This window comes from Panthera tigris, chromosome D4 (genome assembly GCF_018350195.1).
Source record: "Panthera tigris isolate Pti1 chromosome D4, P.tigris_Pti1_mat1.1, whole genome shotgun sequence".
Classification (NCBI taxonomy): Eukaryota; Metazoa; Chordata; class Mammalia; order Carnivora; family Felidae; genus Panthera; species Panthera tigris.
This window is the reverse complement of record NC_056672.1, coordinates 74,689,797-74,701,983: the sequence shown is the minus strand read 5'-3', so window position 1 is coordinate 74,701,983 and position 12,187 is coordinate 74,689,797.

The following is a 12,187-nucleotide window of genomic DNA, read 5'->3' as shown; positions in this document are numbered from 1 at the left end:
CAAACCAGGGACCTCAGGACTCAAAGGAACAATAGGATGATGAATACGCTGGATTTTCTTTTTGCCTCCTCTATATAAAACTGGAAGATGAAGAAACCAGCAACCTGGAAATGCCAATGGACACAGACCAGACAGCCCCAACAGAAGCTTATTCTCTCAGTCAAGGGACCAGGAAAGGGACAGGAAAGCAAGATGTAAAGATTTTAGGCAATAACAAATCTACAGCCAAACACCACAGAAAAACTATGGCACACCGACACCCACACCAACAAATGCCAAGCAAGGAGCAGCCTAGATTTCCATCCTCATAGTACTGTAACAAAACACCCCCATCTAAGTCTGGGGTGATATCAGAGAAGGCCTTTCATCCCCCACCATCCAATTAAGAGCCATCCTACTTATGTCTCTTGGGACCATGCAGGAAGCCTGAATTTCTCCACCAACTCACCATTCTCCTCCCTACCAGGATAATGCTAGAGGAAGCCTAGTGGGGGGGAGTCAGGATTTTCATCACCCAGCATAGTGAAGGCACCCCCACTGAAGTTACTATGGAAATAGCATAAGGAGCCAAATTTATGCCTAGCAATAATGATGAACCTCTCAAATCTTGGTTATCAACAGAGACCAAGTGGGGAACCTGGACTTTTACCTCCATCTGGCAGTAACAAAGTTGTTACTCCTCTCCCTCCCTGGCCAGAACGGTATCAGATAAATCCAGTTATTATTTAAATAAGACCCAAATTTTACAATGTAATCTCCAGATTTCAATTGAAAATCCTCTTCATACCAAGAACCAAGATGATTTTAACTTGAATGAGAAATGACAATAGATGCCAAAATTGAAGTGACAGAGATGTTAACATTATCTGCCAAAGATTTTAATGCAGCCCTAATAGAAATACAGTAATGGGAAATTAAAAATAGTCTTTAAACAAATGACAAAAGAGAAAGACTTAGAAAAGGAATAGAAGTAAAGAAACAAATGATAATCCTAGAACTGAAAAATATAATCCTGAAATGGGAAGATCAGGGGATAGATTCAAAAGCAGAATGGAGAACACAAAGGAAAGAATCAGTAAATGGGAGATAGAACAGTAGAAATTTCCTAGTCTAAACAGCAATCTAAAAGGAAGGAAGGAAGGAAGGAAGGAAGGAAGGAAGGAAAGAAGGAAGGAAGGAAGGAAAGAAAGAAGGAAAGAAGGAAGGTGAATAGAGCCTTACGGACTGATGGCACTGAAAAGAAAAATAGACAAATTTGTAACTAAAACTGAAGACTCAACACTTCTTTTGCAACAAGTGATTGGTCAAATAGAAAATCAGGAAGCATATAGAAGAATTCACATCATCAAACAATAATATCTAATCAACATTTAGAGAAAACTCCAACCAACAACAGCAGAATAGGTATTATACTCAAGTACCCAAGAAATATATACCAAGTTAGACCATCTCCTGGGACAAAAACCAAACCCCAACAAATTTAAAATAATTGAAATCATTCCATTTTCTCTTACCAGGGCAGAATCAAACTAAAAATAAAAAGCAGAAAGAGAACTGGAAAATCTCTAAAGACCTGGAAAATGAATGATACACATCTAAATATTTCATGGGCCAAATAAGGAGGTCTCATGAATATTAAAAAAAATACATTGAACTGAATGAAAATGAAAATATAGTATATCAAAATTTGTGGGACACAGCTACAAAAAGGCTAAAAAGGAAATTTATAACATTAAGTGAATACATTAGAAAAGAGAAAAGGCCAAACTGAACCCAAAGGAAACAGAAAGAAGGGGAAAAAATAAGAACATATCAATGAAGTTGAAAACTTCAAAAATCAAATATATGAATGAAGTTGAAAACAGAAAAATAGTATAGAGATCAATTAAAAATCTTTAAAAAAAAGTCCAATAAAATTAGCAGGACTTTAGCAAGATTGACAGAGAGAGAGAGAGAGAGAGAGAGAGAGAGAGAGAGAGAGAAGACAAATTACAAATACCAGAAATGAAATGGGGGATAACACCACAGAACAAGACAGAACAGACATCAAAAAGATAATATAATAAAGGAAGGCTATAAACAACTCTAGACACATAAATTAGTATCCAAATTATTATCCATTGTGAAATAGATAATTTGTGGAGCCTTATAAACATTCAGAAAGTTAAATTTGTGCATGAAAAAATCAGTATCATTAGCAACTAGGGAAATGCAAACTAAAATCACAATGAGGTATCACTACATATCTATCAGAATAGCTTGAGTAAAAATAATGACAATATCAAATGCTGGCTAGGATAAGGAACTAAATTACTTATGTATCGCTATTGGAAATATGAAATGGCTTAGTTATTCTGGAAAACATTTTGGCAGTTTCCTAAACAAACAAACAAACAACCAAACAAAAAACAAGCCTTAAAACCCTAAGCATTTAACTACCATTTTGCCCACCCATTTCACTCCTGGGCATTTAACCCAAAGATGTGAAGACTTAAATTTATGAGAAAAAGAAAAGAAAAACCCTGCATACTAATGTTTATAGCATCTTTATTCATAATAGCCTAAAACTGGAAACAATCCAGATGTCCTACAACAGGTGTATGTGTAAACAAATTGTGGTATGGCCACATAATGGATATTCATCAGCAAAAAAAAGGAACACACTATTAATACATGAAACAATCTGACTACAGTTAAATTATGCTGAGTTTAAAATAGTCAATCTCAAAATATTATATACTGTATTATTCCATTTTGTTATGACAAAATTATAGAAATAGAAAACAGATTAGTTGCCAGGGATTAAGAAGGCAGAGGTGACTTTTTATCTTTGCTGTATCAATGTCAATATCTTAGAGGTGATATTGTCCTATAGTTTTGCAAGATGGTGTCGTTGAGAGAAACTAGGTAAAGTGTGCATGTGTCTATTATTTCCTACAATTTCATGTTATAACTGTAATTATCTCAGTATAAAGCAGTTTATTAAAATTTATTGATAAGAATAAATTATATCCTAATTCCTTGAAAATTGATTATCTGTGACATGTGTTCGATGTTAATATGAACAGGTGTTTCCCACTGTGATCTGGAGGGTATTTGTAGCTACTGTATAGGAGAAGGAATTTGTCATCACATGAATTTGGAAAGTGTTGGCTTATATATACTTCTCTTTTTCAAGAATTTTCAGAACCTTTATTATACTTTTCTGTCTTGTGGATTTTCAGGAGATTGGTAGAATAAACAACATTCTTCCTAATATCTTGATCACTGAGACTTAGCTCCTCTTCCCCTTCTCTCAAAAACACATGCTCAACACATCAGAAAAGCATTTATGAGACTGGTGTTCCATGGAATGCACTTAAAAAATGCCAGTGTCTACAGAATACACTATTTGTTACTCTGACTTAATAACAGAAGTAAGGAAATTTTAAGAAGAAGCAATAACTTATAAGAAGTCATAAAAGCATAAAAGAGTATAGACTTTTAGAGTCAAGACTGAGGACATAGGAATGTGCAGAGAGCTTGCAGGAGGTATGTCTGGAGGGGTGTCAACTGGCCAGATCATGAAGGGACTTGAGTGCCAAGCGAGGGAGTTTTTACTTTGTCCTGGAAGCCATAGAGTCTCTGCCAAGACCCCTAGGCCCATCCTTTTGTTCTACAAACAAGGGCACTGAGACAGAATTGCCTGAATGGCCCATTTAACTATAGCTGTTTAGATTTGACTATACAAATTCTAAAACTGTGAGTAGAACATACAGACTATGATTAGTCTTTGACTTGGGTAATTACAAAGTACATATAGATAAGCTTAAATTCAAGACATCTCTGCATATATTCACAATACTCTGTATATAACCAGTAACTGTGAAGTCATTCTTTCTTAAGTGTCCTTATTTCACTGATGGGGCAACAACCCCAGAATAACAGAAATGAGATAAAACCCAGTCTTCTGTCTCCCAGGACAAATATCTGTATTCTCTATCCTTTTTTTCTGAGAGGGTGTTTTAGCCTGCACTTAAACATAACCCTTCAAGAATGTGACCTTGCACCTGAACTTCTGGGAGAAGGAGCAACCCTGGGATTAATTAAAATCCTACACACTGATTAAAAGCATCCTAGCACTTCAGGCTCAGTTATGAAAGCTTTTCATCTTGCAACCTCAGTTAGAAAAATTCAGTAAACAGCCCTATTTCCAACCTGTATTTTGAGAACAAAAGAACAGATCCATCAGGAGGGAGGAAGAATGGGGGCTGGCAGTGGGGATTGTTTTTCTGTGGCTTCAGTATTAAATAATCTGGTTTGAATTGTTGTAAAGTACAAAAACAAATGGCATTCAGTCATGGATCTTAACTCACAATATCAGTATGAAAAAATGTTATTTTCCCTTACAACTCAATGGAGCATCGTGTTTGGCAGCTGGGCCCCATTACTGGGGTCCCCACAAGGGAAATGTCAGGTCAGGCATTATTTACAATCCCAAGTTTATTTTCTCGCTAAGGCCTCTGATGGTTCTATCCACATTTCAAGTGACAGGCATCCCATCCAAAATCATTTATGCTCTGTTCTGTCATGTCATGAGCTTTCAAATCTTAACATCTTTAATACCAGAGACTATGAGAAGTTTTCTCAAACAAAATTCTAATTAGATTCCTGAAGATTTCTATTGATTTATGTCCTGGCAAGGAACAAAGTGCATGGGCTAATATTCATTTACCCAATGTTATTATAAATGTTCAAAACACAAATACGAATGATTGCAAATGGGTTCCTGCCATATAACTGGTGCCAGATGATACAAAGTGTATGCCATGGCATTCCTATGTCTGCACACAAGACCATCTGAACATACTAAGTGTGGAAATGTCCACTGCTCTGTTCCTATCCAAGTTTGGCCTCTTTGGATAATGAGCTAGATTGATCAGCTTCCACTAGAAGATTGATCAGCTTCCACCAAGCCTCTGGTACAAGGCTGTGTCTTTATGAGAACGTGAGAATCAGGTTTCCTTGAATGCCACTTCTTTCCCTGAGCTATTTTTAATTCCACATAGCCTGGAAAGGGTCGAGAAAACATGATTATGTAACCAGAAATGCCTCCTACAAGTCCTTACCTTTAGCAATGGCTATCTTTGGGCAGGTTACTCTAACTTCTGTTTTATCTCCTCACATGTAAATGGAGACAAGGATGTCTGTTTTGGTGAGTCATGAAGAATGTGACTATATTTGTAAAATTGGCTTTATAGTGGATGGTCAGTAATATTCAGCCCTTTCCTTCCATCCAAATTACTCTGAATGAAACTCTTACAAAAATTTTTTTGTCTGTAATTCTCCTTATGTTTCTGTTGTTCGTATACATTATTTAGGCAGTACCCCATGAGCTTCTTGAAGACAGGTGGTTCATTGGTAAATGATGCAGTAGATACAAAGGTTGTTCTTCCTTACTTCAACCACATTAGGTCTCATACAATAGAAACTCAACAAATGGCATAAGTAATGGAAGGAATTGGAACCATTCCATCACTTCTATTCTGTGCCTTGAGTTCTAAGATTCCTGGAGATAGGGGCAGTTACTCATCTTTGTACCCTCTATGCCTAGCATAATGGTCTGCATAGTCTTGGGGATCAATAAATGTGTTGCCTTGAATAAAACTTACTTGGTATTTCTTAGCCCCAACCGCTGAATCTGTGCTGGGTGTATAGGAAAGTACTCAGTATAACTCAGCAAATCATTTTATTTAATTCACTACCAGAAGCTCCCTGGGAAACCACAAATCTTATCACCTGAGTAGTGTGCCATTTGAGTTATATGAACACACCACATTTATTTCTCCTATCTTCAAACATACCCAGTTTCTGTTGCTTTATTTTATAGGTTAGAAGACAGACCAAAATACACACTCAGAGTCACAAGTAAAACCTTCCTATGGCCTGCTATGCTCTTTGTGATTGTTCCCCTTACTGCCTCCTCACCCATCTGCTCTGTGTTCTGTCTGTGCTTTACTCTCCTGTGTCTGTGAACTTGTAGAGCAATTTCAGTTGCTTGCAGTTCCTCATGCTCTGTCTGTAGAGAGCCCTGTTCCTCCTGCAAAATATGACATGAGTTGCACTTCTGTGAAATAGTCCCCCAAATTGCTAAGCAGAGTTAGGTTCTCCTCTATTCATCATGTCTCTCACATCACAGGTCACAGCACTTGTCCTGTTGTTTCATAACTTCCTCTTTAGTACAGTGATAAGCCGTCATAGACTCTGGGTCTGGAGTTCTTTCTTGTCCAGCAAGAAAGCGGGATACAGGATTAAAAATGCGAGAGAGGCTAATGTTTGGGGAAGACAAGAGCCCAGAATAAAGGTCCTTGTTCTGTTTTTATTAGTATCAGAAGGCTTACAAACCAGCACAAAGAGACAGTGAAATCGTGAACATTAACTCATGGGCCTGAGGGAAAGAGGGTTTTGAAGATAGGCGGTGTTAGGGGTTTGGGTTAATACAAACCAAAAAAAAAAAAAGGTTGTTTATAGCAGACATGAGGCCCCACCTCTGTTTACCTAAACTGGTTTAGGGGACAAGAAAGATGGAGCTTGCTACCTCAGGGTCAACAAGGCACCTTTCTTTTGCTAATTAGCTCTGTTATGGGCAACTTTGCCCTGCTGAGGTCTATAGCCCTATTTAACTATTTACCTAATTTGGTCCTTCCTTCTTGTGACAGAAGCTTTCTGCTATAGTACTAAGTTGGAGTATGTGTGTGTGTGGGGGGGGATGCTTCCGCCCTGAATACATAATCTTGTTTACCTCATCTTGGATGTTTTCATACTGAGATCCCTATTCCTATACCTTTGTCCTGTACTGGGACCTTTGCCCTACTTTACCTATTCTCATTTACTTAATCTTGTGTACCCAAATTTGTGTACATCCTATGGCTTTCTAATTCTTTATGCCTTGTTAACCCATCAGTGCAGGCTCAGGGAATTCCTAAGCTTATTCCCCACAGTAAGCTACTTGAGAACTTTAATTCTGGAGCACCAAAGAATTCTTCAATTCTCTGTGCCTGGCGCATAAAAGATGGCTTGTAAGAATTTTCCAGATTCAGTGAGAAAGCATGAGGGAGTAGCCAGGAAGAGGAGGAAAGAGAAATTGGCTCAGTAAAGAAAAGAACATGTAAATGAGGGGATGTATTTTAAAACTAATTTCCCAAATGCCTTGTGTGATACATAGTTTCCTCACTGATTTGAAATAATGAAATAAACATATACCATTTACAAATAGATAAACTCCTTGGTTAAGGGAGAAAAAAATCTTTACCTACTAGCAAATTTCACCTTTTGAAATAAAAACTTACTTTCTAGAAAAGATTTTTAGCCTACTTGTAAATAGTTTAATCATGGCAAGGTGGAAATAAGAAAGCTAACAAACAAAACAACGCTATGTAAAAAGTGTCTATCAGACCAAAAAAAACAAAACAAAACAAAAAACAAAAAGAACACTTATGTCTGCAGTTTATTTTTACTTCTGTACATGTTTCAAGAAACTTTCAAAACCACCGAAGGAGAACTCAAATCTCAATTAGTCCACATATTCTGGTTGCGATTTCCAAGTTTCTAGTTCTAGTAATTTGTCAATGATCTGGAGATAATAAACACGCACACATACACACACAACCACTCATGAGTCATCCTCAGCTAGAGCACAGTAGCCATGGGGATAACACTTTTTTCCTGTCTTTGACATTTTAGTTCTTGACTTTAGAAATCTGACTGCAGTTGGATTAACTTTATTTTCCACCACTTCATGCAAGAAACATGTCTCTCCTGAGTTTGAGTAAGTCTGATTGTGCTTACTCTTGTGTTCATTCGGGGAATTCTTGCATTCCTTGGCAGAGACGGGGAAGGAGAAGTGTCCTACCTGAGATAAGAGTTGGGGGGCAGGGTGGGAGATGGGTCAGCCAGCAGCACTACTTCTTCATGAGTGAATTAAGCTACATTAAGGTAGAAAGAGCTGAATGGGAGATTTTAGAGATGTTGTAGACAGCATTTTCCGGTGAAAAAATGGAAGGGCGGTCATTTCATTGGGCATTGTATCTTTAGCGCCTAAATTCCTCCACATACCAATTGCTCAAAAAACATTTGTTGGAAAAAATAAGTGATGGGTGATACTGCCTCACCAGGTAGAGGTTAATATATGCAAATGGCAGGAACTTCAAGAAAAAGAAATCTTTGCACAATGGTGGGAGCTATCCTTTTATTTTTCCACCAAAACATGCTTTTGAAGAGTACAAAAGTGAACTGTATCTCTTCTTCCATAACATGAAACAACCCTAGAATTGCTGAGGAGGACTTAGTCCAAAGGTCATTGCCCTCCTTGCCTTCCCTTCCTCTGCTTGTAAACATCATCATCCCTGCACCAGCCACACCAAACAGCTCTGAGACCTTAGGCAAATTCCTTCAAACCACAGAATCTTACTTCTCTTTTTGTAGGTGGGGAGGTAGGCCTTTTTCTGTCTTTGTACCGTTTATTTCCTCCTGTCCTTTCTGATTGTGAGACTTTTTTTAAGTTAATGACACACCAGGGTTATGCTTATGGGAGGTTATTCATATAGCACTAGAGAGTTTCATTTATATTGTCGGTAAGCCAGTCTAAAGAAAAGAATTGAGGACCTAGGCTAAACCTGAATGAGAAGCCTGAAAACAGATGTTGTTGATAAAATGTTTTGGGGATGCTGAAGGAAAAAGAAAGAGGAAGAAGAAGAAAGAGGAAAGACAAAGAAGGTGAGATTTACCAATGCCCAACTCAGGATGATCTACAGAGAATAAATAACTATAGTACCTACACTTGCTTGTGAATGACCATCCATAGGACTGGACTCTTTCTGATACTGAGCAATGCAGACATTTCAAGGAGGCATAGAGGTATGCAAAATGGAAAATAAAAAGGTACAAGCTTGCTATAAAAGAAATTACTAATGTTTACCATATCTGATTTTCTTCTTTCTGAGAATGCAGGAAGATTTTTCAGATTCTCTTACAGTTAGGCTGTCATGTGATTAATATTGGCCAATGGGCTGAGATATTTACTCTGTCATTTACAAACTTGGGATTAAATTAAATTAATTTAATTTCCTAGGCTTCAGATTTTTCATCTGTAAGATGTGGTGGCAAGAGGTGTGGAGGAAGGGACAAAAAAATTGCCTTGATTGGATCAGTGTAATAATAAAAATTAAATTGCATGTGCCTAAAAAATTCTAGGCCCTCTGTATAGATCAAAGTACTAACAGTGAGTAGTATCCAATTAACATTAAAATTTTTCTGATTACTATAAATCAGTGTGAAGGATGAAAATAAATAACTAGTAAGTATATTGTTTTTGTATTATCCTATGGAAAACAAAGAGGAGAAAAAAGTGAGAACCAAAGTCAATAGAAGGTTCTGGTTATGATCCACGTTACAAGAAGTTTAAGAAGGAGGGTTGCTGTCTTTCCATTGATGTTTCATTGGCCAAGTCCAATGTTGACATTTCCTAGTTAAGAATATACTCTGAAGATTGAATTATATTTAGGCAATTAAAAGCAGTCTAGCTGAGTGATGTGAATAAAGATTGTCCTTTAGGGCCAAGATGTAGCTGTCATCAATCATAAACAGACATGAACCCAGGATGGAGTGGATCTTTGCAGAAAATATTTATGTCGGTTACTATGCACTTGGGTTTTGTGGGATATGTCTATTTTTCCAACAGTTAATGACATGTGGTATTTAAAGTGCTCAGGTTAGCTCTTGAATGTTTTCGCTCTCCCCTTTTTTTCTTCTCTTTCATAGTCTCTCTCTCTCTCACCCTTCCTTTCTTCCTTCCTTCCTTCCTTCTTTATAATGACTGGCTCCCATATATTTTGCCTAACTATCCCCAATTTTGGATACGTGGTATATCTTATACTCTTATATTCCCTCCTTATCCTCATCTCAATCCTGGATTTGCACTAAAAGAGAGAGAGAGAGAGAGAGAGAGAGAGAGAGAGAGAGAGAGAATATGAAAGAAACTTTATAAAGTGTCAGGATGATCCCTAACATCATCTGCTTAGTTGTTTGTTTTTACTATTCCTGGTTGGTATTCAGCTCTAGCCCTGGATTCCAGAGCAACTTTTTAAAAACTTTGTCTTCAACTGATATCTTAGAAACAGTGAATAAAAAACTTTGGGAAGACTTCAGAGTTATTTTTATAGATGTGGAATCTAACTCATTTTATGTGATCCAGGGCTACTGGACTGACAGAGCCAAGACTCATCCAAGTCCCAGGATTCCAGTGACCCCGTTCCTAATCATAATTAGCCATACCTACTTCTTTCACAGGGTAAAACATGTTTTAAAATGCAGGCATAGAGGAATTTAAGAAGCACTGTTTTCTTGATCCACCTCTCCAAGTAAGGTCATGTGGGTTAGCTCAATGACATCATCATTCTTCAACTTAATACCTTTTCCAGTCGAAAATGAAACTCCCTTGGGATTTTTCAGTCCTTTATGTCTTGGCATGATTTAATTTTTATCGTCTCAGGAGAATATCCCCGATGGGGAAAGAGCAGACAGGCACTAATCAGGGAGGTAAGAGAAAGTAATAAATACCGAGTCTTTGAGAAGAAATACCAAGAGTAAACTTTCTCTATCACCTTTTGCCTAGAGCCAGCCAAGCACATTTATAGCCATATTCATATATGCTTTTATTTATTTATCAAAATTTTTTTTTTCTCCTGAGTGAAAATCACTATCTTAGGTACTGAGGGTAAAGCCAGCACCTGGCTGGCTGAGTCAGTGGAGCATGCAACTCTTGGTTTGATATTGGCATTGGAAGTTCAAGCCCCATGTTGGGTTGTAGAGATTACTTAAAAATAAAATCTTTAAAAACAAAACAAAGCAAAACTGAGTTTAGTAGGGAATAGTTACAGACATCTGGGACCTTACAGCTAAATAGGTGGTCTTTCTCATGTCATTTAACTAACATACTGTTTAAACAGAACAAAATACTTACAATAAAGGTATCCACTCAACACTCTGATGGAGGAGAGAGATTGATTTTAATGCAGAAATGGTGAAAATGGGACAAGGTTCCTTGAAGATACTAATTTTACACTGGACCTTTTAGAGTTAGCAGCAAGGGAAACAATTTTGCATCTGAGGGAATGTCATACCTAAACATCCAATCAGCATCTTACAAATATTCTGTGCACTCTTTGTTAAGCCCAAGGATATAGCAAAGAGGACATAGTCTCTGACACAAGGAGTTTTCTGACTCCTAAAAGCCTTTGGAGAAAACATTAATTTATACAAAGTGGCTCAAAGTGAACAAAACACTCTGAGTTGGCTTATTTAGCTCTAGGCAAATGGCCCATTCATTCTCGGATTGTATTTGTATTTTTTATTTTTTTCAATAAAGCTAAAGGAGGCAGCCTGCAGGGAGCAGTCTTTCTCCTTCAGTATCTGGTTTTTTTTGTTTGTTTTTTTTCTGTTTTTTCTTCGTATACTCTTTCTACTCAATGCTTGGGCCACAAAGGTGACCTCCCCTTTCTACTCTATGGTTGGGCCACAGAATTGACCTCCCCTCTCTAATGTGAGTTTCCTAGTCCTTCTTCTGTCAAAGACTATCCACCAGAGTTTTGATGGCTTAATACTGTTGGGAAAAACTGTTTCCTGGAGCCCCACATCATGTGCTATCAGTGAGATATTATTTAGGTACTATTCCTGAATACCAGATCCCTGTTACATGGTTTTACAGCTTGGCCCCTTGGAATAGCCTGTGTCTTAATGCTTGTGACACCAGAGAAGTCACCATACCTCTCTTTGAACTTCAGTTTTCCCACCTGTAAAGGGGAGATAACCTGATATACTTCAAGGCAAAGGTAGTTGCTTCTTTCCTGTGTGTGTTGGGGAGGGGGTGTTGTGGAGGAAAGGTAGCTGCTCTGAAGATTAGAAAATCTCAGATCTACCCCTGGCTGCATCCCTATTTTGTGTTGGGAAAAGTATGTTATGCTTTGTAATGTCCCAGTCTATTTAAGGGGAAATTCATGAAGATTAAATGTAAAACTGATCAACAATATAATCAACTAACTCAATTTGGTAAGGAAGGGAGAGTAGAAATAGGCCAATTGATTGCTTGACTAAATGATTATGTGACTAAGTTGACCAGACAAATCACAACCATCAGTCTAGCAGCCAAGGG